Raw genomic sequence first — 10,000 nt, 5'->3', positions numbered from 1 at the left:
TGTGGCAGGCAGGGAGTGAGTGATCCATGACCCTCCAAACGTAAGCCAAGTACCGTGCCACATAACCGTGGGCCTACACTCGCTGATTTCACCTTTAAAAGCAGCGAGTACTTTGATATTATTTTTTCAAACGCTTTTCTCAGTTGACCTTTCAACACATATGGACACTATTCTAAGGAGTTTGGTGAGAAAGTTCATGGCCTTCAAGGGTTTCCACTATAATCTAAGCGCTTAGTGAATAGTAATAATGAAAATATTTTTCAAATATAAACATCTGTAACAGCATGCTATCGTTTCGATGTCCCCACAATATCTAATAATTTTACCCACTCAAAACACCGTTGACAGATCATAATTATTGATACAGAAAACAATCTAAAATGTAACTTTAAAATCTTGTAATCTGTTACTTCTTGTTACAATTTTGGAAGTAGAAATTTTTTTTTTATTGCTTGAAGTTTAGGATGTGTTTAACAAGATATCTTAAGAATGTGTAAATGAATGTTGATGGAAACTGAAATATGTCGTTTGGTTATTTTCTCGATATGATTAAGGTTTTGGAGAAGTAGATCAAATGTCAGGGTCAAAGACCTTTGTCCGTTTAAATGGTTCCTAGTCGGTTACATATTTGTGGTGCCATTTCTGGTAAATTCCGAAGAATTATCATTATAAAATGTCTGGGGTCTAAATGCTTTATAGAACGCTAAATAATCTCGGATAGCAAAGTCCTTTTTATATTGAAAAATAGCAAACTGGAGCTGTGAAGACTTTCCCAAAAGTTATATGACTCAGGCATGGCATCTTCAGCTAGCTACTCATTTGTTGTATGATATTCACAGACATAATAAAGAAAATTCCTTATGACCATGCTAATAACATTCGACATACAAAAGTCAAAGGTTATGATTATAAAACAGGTTACAAGTTTTGTTCAATTTGTGTTGAAATGAGGTGAACTTGTTTATTCACTACCGAGTGACCTTGAGGATTTTGGGTTGTGGTGGCTTATAGTCTGTAGATTCAAAGTTCAAGTCACGCATACGACATACGAGATTAAACTGGTAAAATCATGATCTTACAGACACTTTGGCGTATAAGTCATCAATGACCCGTCTGCCCCACTATTCTTAGCTTCGACGGAACATTAGCACTGATCGCACGCATATTGATATTTATGATCAGTATTTCGGACACTGTCATAGCTCAACGCTCTGTTCTTTACCTCTGCCACTCATGACAAATCTTTAATGAGTTCTCTTTTTATCAGCGAAGTTATTATTTTATCGTAAAGTTCCCTGTTTATTATCACTTTACCTAATAAACAAAGACACATTTAAATAGATTTATCTTTCTGATTCTGCAGCAGCAAGATAACATCGTACCTAGAATCCACCTCGCTTACATTAAAGTGTCTGTATTTTGATTCCATAGTTTTGTACTTAAATTTTCATGATAATCTAAAGCTAATGGTACTCCTACAAAGCATCAGGCCAAAGGGAACATCACTTCTTGTGTTTTTAAGTTTTAACTAATTACAGTATCACTATGATTTGGCTCTAGTAGCAAGGCTAAAAATTTAATGTTCCAGGGTGGGTTTCGGATACTAACAATTAATTCAATAAGAGGTGCAAAATAGAGGTCATAGAGCTGTTCTGGATTACATGTGTTAATCTGTGATTATCATAGCAAATATTATGGTTACAAAATGAGCATTTAGAATTTATGGGTTGGGGAATTGTACCTTCAAGGCAATATAATAAAGTTGCAGTTAGCCGTAACTGGATATAGAAGATCAGCTATACACTATATTATGCATGATCAGGTGTTATAAAACATGGACCCGATTGTAAGAGAAGACTTCAATTAAAATCATATTTGCAAATACCCATTTTAGCATGAGAAAATGATACCTATACGTGCCTAAAAAAAAGATTTCATACCACTTACACACATCATAAAAAAAAATAAAAAAATCCCTGAGCATTTTGTACTTTTCCGATTATTACTAATCATCCCCATCTTTTATCTCTTTAGATCATTATCCTATGCACTATTGCAGTGTTTTCATCCTCTCAGTCTTTATCATTTACCATGTAGAAAGAGTTGCATGAACTGCCTTTTTGAGCAGAGAGAATGGATAAGTTTTATATTTTAACATATTACAATACATATCGCGATACAACGAAATATATCCGTTATTGTTGGCGCATCTGATAGCTACCGCATTTCAGAAATACAAAAAATATGCTTATGGCAGAACTAATACGCAACCCATAAAGTTATCTACTTCTAAAGCTTATTATTTTATTAAGGTGATGCTCCTCCATGGATAAAGGCAATAAAACCCAATCAAAATAATAACTGAAACACAAGAAAATACCAGCTGACATTATAATTTGACCGACGTTACACTTGAAGGCACACCAACGGAAATTCTGGTTATTATGTATTCCACGCCTGGAAAACCTCAGCAGAAGTTCCCACGGTAAGTCTGCACGAGGAGGGGAAGACGTCACCAAAGTAGTGTTACTTGAAAGAACAAGAAAAAAAAAGACTGCAGCAACAACTACGAAACTCTGCACTAATAACTGGAAAATGTGATAATGAACTAAAAATAAATACATAAATAAATAAGCTAAATAACAATGCTTGGTGAATACATACAGTTTTGATATTCGGAAAAATTCTCTAATCACCACTAATGCAAAACGATTGACTGATTTATGGAATTTGATCTGTTGCATGGCCCAGCGATGGAACAAGGAAGACCATTCAGCACAAATTATCACCAAGGGAGAACCTCGCAGTTGCATCATAAAATATAAATCAAAAGATGTTGGCCAAGGTGCAAGAAAAAAGAACGGAGGTAAAATATTAAGCTAAAAGCTAAAAGGGACCGATCAGACACTACAAAGACGTTTTGGTACTGTCTATAGTGTATCGACTGAGGTGCTCTGAGGGTGCCACATAACGACTGGGTGAGTATTCCTTGACGTTGCTACCATTATACATTTTCTGTTATTGTACTAATGACTTAACGTCTAAAAAATTCTCTAGTATTCATTGAAAATTGAATCTCACTTTTTTATAAAGACATTCATTCATTAATATGCTGTAACTATGCCTAACCACTGACACCGATGTGAAAGAGCTGTAATTCTTACTGAAAGCGTGACAATGTCAATGAAATATATCATATGAAATTTACTGTACAGTAATTTTACAAAAATAATGACCTATGATTGAGGTGGACTTTTGTATTTGACTATACAATTAATATATACTTCTGGTACCAACCACGAGCGAGAATAAAGTTAGTTCAAAATATTTACATTTGTATTTCCAATACACCAATAGTAAGCCGATTCAATAAAGGAGGATATTAGGAAATCTATGGTAAACATTATTATTATCATTAATCATCTGGTGAAGAAAATAGAAATATACACATACACACAGCAAGTCGTTCAATCGGCGAGGTTAAATAATGATAAGTCTAGTCAGAACTTGGATGGATCCCCATCGACAAATATGGAAACATTGCACACAAAAGATGCTTGAATTTAAATGTGATAGGGGTGCCATTGGGAACCCAAACTCATAAATACTCGCCGGAAATAGGGCGCCGACCACTCTAACGGTAAAAAAGGTAATAGTGAAAAATAAAGTTCCTCACACACACATACAGTATATATATACATATATATATATATATATATATATATATATATACACAAACACACATGTACATATCCATAACAATTCAAACATCCACGAAGAAAAGCTTGCAAGCAGTTTCAAAGAAAATACCACAGTATCTGATAGTGTCAAAGGACTTTTTCTGGCTGTCGTAACATTCTCAGAATATCAAAAAGAAAAAAAAAAGATTAACGACTGATCAAGTCATTTAATGACTATATACGCATGGTATGTGGTTTGGCAGAGGAAACAAGCTCGTTGCATACACAAATGATACTAATCTCTGCATTAATTCCATCTCCTGAAAAAAAAACTTATGTTTTCTGAATTCCTTAATAGAAATCTAGCTTAATTAATACATGGTGCACATTATAGGGAACGAAGATGAATTCTAACAAATTCAAAGTATTTAAATTAGGTCGAGTACAGTGGCTCCTTAACATCCAGATATTTCCATTGACAGTTTTAATCATTTTATTTTACCTTGTTTTAAGTATTGTCCTCCTGTCTAATCTCCAGCTGCAAACTCTCATCTTATTTTGTTAGACAAACAGTTACGGTATATTAAATTTCTTATTTCTGATCTAATTACACTGTCGATTAGTGCATGTTTCATAAGATTTTTCATAATTTTGACCACCCATTACATTTAGATTTTCCCAGACTGTACCATCCTGTACGTAGTACTAGGAATGCAGATAATTCTAACGGTCTTGCCTATTTCATCATTAGGCTCAATATTACACAATATTCAAGGAACTTTATTCCAGATGACTAGTTGAATCGGTGGAACTTCAACAGTTCAAACTTTCAAGAAAAGTTTTTATGTTGACCTGGTTGACATAAGTTTACTTAATAGTTTCTATATGACTGACCTATTATAAAGCTGTAACTGATCTTAAAATATTTTTTTCTTTACTCATGACTTCTCATATATAGTTATCTATTTTCTTGTCCTTTCCTCGGTGGGCTACTTTCCTTGCTGAAGCCTAAGGACTAGTATCTTCCTGTTTTCTCAACTAGGGTTGTAGCTTAGCTATCATTACTAATGATATTTCAGGTAAATAATAATATCATTATCCATATTCAAAAACTTCCAATGAACATTATTGAATAAAAGTAAAATATATTATCTTGATGTGGGTCCATTTGCTAAAAGTGATCTAGTTTAACATGTTTTTATAAAAAAGATTATTAATAGCTGGTTATAGCAATAAGTAATTTTTTTCTGAATGAATACAGCGGAAAAACCATATTTCATATTTCTTAATATTGTAATGGTTTAATTCTAGTTTAAATTTTGAGCAAAATAAGAATTTGGGGGAAAAAAAATTCATTGAAATTTTTATGAAAAATAAAAATATATTACAGAATAGTTACAATATCTATCAGAGACACTCTTTAATTAAAATAGTATTCCAGATCACAGCACATCATTGAACTAAGAAAAAACCTGTGTTGAGGCATGCGAGTACGACTCTATTAATAATTCTACAACATTTATTCAACTTTGATGTGGACAACCTCACTAAAACTCTCTTTCATCAACATTTCAATCCCAAGCTATATTAAGTCATAATATTCATAGCAACAGTAAACACCTTTTGCAAATATTACCACAATAAAGACAGCATTATCTTTTGACAATATTATTTTAATGGGAATCGCTTGAATGTAGTAGTTCATGGTCAAAATGAAATCAAAGTGGTCATAAAGATTAAAAAGAGGAACCGAGTAGCAAAAGAGTAAAAGATCAATGCCCTGGAAAATATAGACGTCTACCATTTCCCCACTTCACAAATAGATTTTAGAAAAGGGGAAAACAAGGACATATCTTGTTCTTAACGGTGATATCAGAAACCATTCCTAGCAGTCTTGAAATATTCACAAAGTTAACCATTCATACATTTTCACTTATTGCTAAGACGTCATCCAAATGTAGTATACTTTAAGGAAAAGGATCAATAGAATGTAAAGGGCAGCCTAGACAATTAAAGTCAACCAAAATTAGGCGTCATTTTTTCGCATTCATAAATTTCAATGCATTGTTTCCTTTTATGTTTTCAAAATATGAAAAATGCCTTGCCACAAAATTCCTAATTGAACCGAGGGAAAATTGAAAAAGTGGATAGCAACGAGTTCCTTTATAGATACCAAACACTGTAGCAAAGAACAAAAGAAGACGAGATGCTTCCCTGTGAAGGAAGCGTTTGTCCGCTTTAACCCTCTATAAAGTACAATTCATGTGACACTATCATCTCTATAACAATATTTCTAATTCTATTCAGAGCGACCGCTTTTACTCAACTGCCAGAAACCAATTTGCAAGGCAAAGCCTATGAACAACTGACCGACATTGAAATGGTAATCATACAGTCTACGCAGCTGAGGATAATAATATAGAGGAATTATATTTCCCGTTTCTGTATAATGCATTTACATAATGACAATCTCCATCAGAGATTTGCACCGATATTCTAAATTAGCATACAATCAACTTCTCATCTTCACCATCTATTCTCTAGTTTAATTTCATGTGGAAAAACTATTATCAACAGTATGAGGGGGTAGCACGTAAGATGCAAATAGTGTAGGTAGACAAAATACTTTAAAACATATATATATAAAAAATAGTTCATGTCCTTAACGGAGTTATATCTATTCGATAAAAAAAACTTACATTATCAATGAGGCCGTAACGGTGTTCTATAGGCTCTTTCTTTAATTTCTTATATGTAACATGTCTTCTTAATTACAGACTCATTAATCAGTATGGATACTATCAAAGAACGTCTATCACAAACAACAAAACCAGCGCGGACATTTGAAAAGACCAACAAAAGAAGATGTGGTTTAATTAAATTTCTAATTATCTTTATGAAGACGTCTGGAGATAAGTGGCGCTTTCCCACGGGTCTGGAATGACGTAAGCAAAACAATATCTAACATTCCCCAGGTTTCACGAATGTATATTTTTTTGCTAAATCAAAATATAAACAAAAAGTAAAATAAGTTAAAACTCAAGCATGCACACACACACACATATATATATATATAATATATATATATATATATATATATATATATATATATATATATATATATATATATATATATATATATATACACGCACATGTATATATATATATATATATATATATATATATATATATATATATATATATACATGGATAGATAAATAGATAGATATACAGAATATATATACAGTATATATATATATATATATATATATATATACACACACGTATATATATGTATATGTATACAGTATATATATAATATATGCATATATATATTGTATATACACACTCATTCTCTACATACATACATAAGCATATATAACTATCAATTATACACACACAGAGACATGTATATATATATATATATATATATATATATATATATATATATATATATATATATATATATATATATATATATATAATGGTGCTTTGACATGTTACTTTACGTTTATAATGAATAGACAATATATATGCGGCGTCTAAAATCGAAGACAGCATCTCCTCGGACAAATTGTGCGCCAGATAGTTTTCCGGATAACTAGAAAACTGCATTTACGTTTCTACATTTATCATTAGTGGTCGACAAGTGTTTCGAATCACTTTTCACTTGACTATTCATCAAGACTACATTGGTTGAGCGATGAAATTACACTTTAATATAAACGATGTGATGGTAAAAATTTCATGATGCAAATATATTTGGATACTCAGAAATTAATTAACTAACTAATAAATGAAAACCAAGAATAAAAATTGGAAAAAAAAAAATTAAGATCTGGTATGAAATACAGAAATTGTTTTTCACAAGGCTTCATAAAATTTCAAGGCCGATATCAAAAGCCCTCTCCCTCGACGACACAGTTTACGATTCCATTTTGCAACTGGAATGACGTCGGTTCTTCAGGAACATCACCTCTTCTTCAAAGCAAACTTATTTGTTAGGCTTACTCGCCCACTCAGACATTTAGATTTGTGATCTGCGTTAATCTCCGATTCGATTCCATTTGGAACGGCGCCTTTCATTATGACAATTTATGGTCTCGATGCTCCAGCAATTTCTCTGCAATGAAGCAGTTTCTGCACTCCTATCGTTGCCCTTTCTCTTTTTTTTTTTTTGGGGGGGGGATGAAGTTCAAAATCCCAGTGTTGCAAAGTGGTTGACGAAATGTTTTCAAAAGTGGACTCGTTTGTGCAACGCACCTACGAATGAAGCAGCTAAGAATCAGGGACCAACGTGGTCTTCAAATATCAAGATTCTGAGGGGCGAGTAAGCTTCATATTCTTATCTACGTTGCAGAAACGAGACCAGTTTTGAAAACTCAACATCACACCTTTGCAACAGATTCTTTTTCTTCTTTTTGCACAGTGTTAACGTTAAATGGAATTTCATAATGTAAGTTTACTATTAATGCCAGCAACATATTCATTACACAAACTTCCAAACTGAACAATGCCTCTACGCTTTATATTTTGTAGCGTACAAATATCTTTACCAAACACAAATGTACATCATACACAAACACATACATACATACATACATACATACATACATATATATATATATATATATATATATATATATATATATATATATATATATATATATATGTATGTATCATCATCTCCTCCTACGCCTACTGACGCAAAGGGCCTTGGTTAGATTTCACCTGTCACCTCAATCTTGAGCTTTCAATTCAACACCTCTCCACTCATCATCCCCCACTTCGCGCTTCATAGTCTTCAGCCATATAAGCCTGGGTTTTCCAACACTTCTAGTTCCTTGTGGAGCCCAGCTAAACGGGTGAATTAATCTCTCTTGGGGAGTGTGAAGAGCCTACCCAAACCATCTTCATCTACCCATCATCATCTCAACCACATTTGGCACTCGAGTAAAATTCTCATATAGTTTCATTTCTAATCCTCTTCTGCCATTCAACTCCCAATATCCTTCCAAGGGCTTTCTGCACAAATCTACTAAATATATTGGAATTGGTTTCATTGTCATACCATGCCTCAAGTCCATAAAGTAACATGATCTCAATAAACTGATATATAGTCTGATTTTATATGTAATTTCAGGCGATTTGATTTCCAAATTTTACTTAACCTAGCCATTATCTGATCTGCTTTTTTCAATCTTTGACTAAACTCTAATTGTAAAGACTCTGTATTGGAGATCATAGTTCCTAAATACTTAAATGATTCTACCTCATTAATCCTTTCTCCTTCCAACGATATTTCATTTTCCATTGTATACTCCGTTCTAATCATCTCTGTCTTTCTTCTATTCATCTTCAGCCCAACCTCGTGTGATATTTCATGCATTCTGGTAAGCAAGCATTGCCAATACTGTGGTGTTCTGCTGACGAGGACAGCATCATCAGCATACTCTAGGTCTGCTAAATTCCCATCACCAATCCAGTCTAATCCTCTTCACCATCTCTGATTGTTCTATGCATTACAGAATTCATGAGAAGGATAAACAAAATAGGTAACAACACATTCCTTTAAAGTAATCTTCTTTTCACTGGAAATTTATTTGATAAGACTCAATTAACAGTAACTTTGCACTTGCTATACTCATGAACAGACTTAATCAAATTTACACATTGAGAGGAATTCCATAATAACGCAGAACTCTCCACAAAATTGGCCGGTACACACTATCAAAGTTTTTTTCATAGTCCACGAATGCCATAAAAAGGGGATTTCTATATTCTAAGCATTGCTGTACATGTCTAAAAATGAAAATTTAGTCAGTGCAACTTATACCATTTCTAAATCCTGCTTGTTCATCTCTCAGCTGTTCATCAATCTTTCTCTCCAGTCTCTTTAGAATAAGCATACTATAAATTTTCTTAACAACGGACGCAAGTGTTATGCCTCTGTAATTATTGCAACCAGTCAGGTCTTTTTTTTTTCTCTCTCTCTCTCTTCATGCCATATCCTACAAAATAATCTTGTAAATAGTCTGGGAATCACTTCATTTTCGGCTAGTATCATTTCGGCAGTTATTCCACCGTATCCCGGAGCTTTCCATCTTTTTAGTTTTTTTAGGATAGCTTTATTCATTCATGGGCAAATCAAGGTCTTCATCAGCTTCAGGTATATCAATCAAATTATTCCCTTCGTATCTCCTATTCATAACCTCACTAGTGTTCCTTCCAACGTTGTCTTTCTTCATCTTCTGTTCCTTTAACAGAACCATCTCTCTTTTTGATGGGTATATGCTTCTTCTTTGTCCCAGTCGAGATTT

The sequence above is a fragment of the Palaemon carinicauda genome, chromosome 15 (assembly GCF_036898095.1).
Source record: "Palaemon carinicauda isolate YSFRI2023 chromosome 15, ASM3689809v2, whole genome shotgun sequence".
NCBI lineage: Eukaryota > Metazoa > Arthropoda > Malacostraca > Decapoda > Palaemonidae > Palaemon > Palaemon carinicauda.
This window is presented reverse-complemented; position numbering follows the sequence as displayed.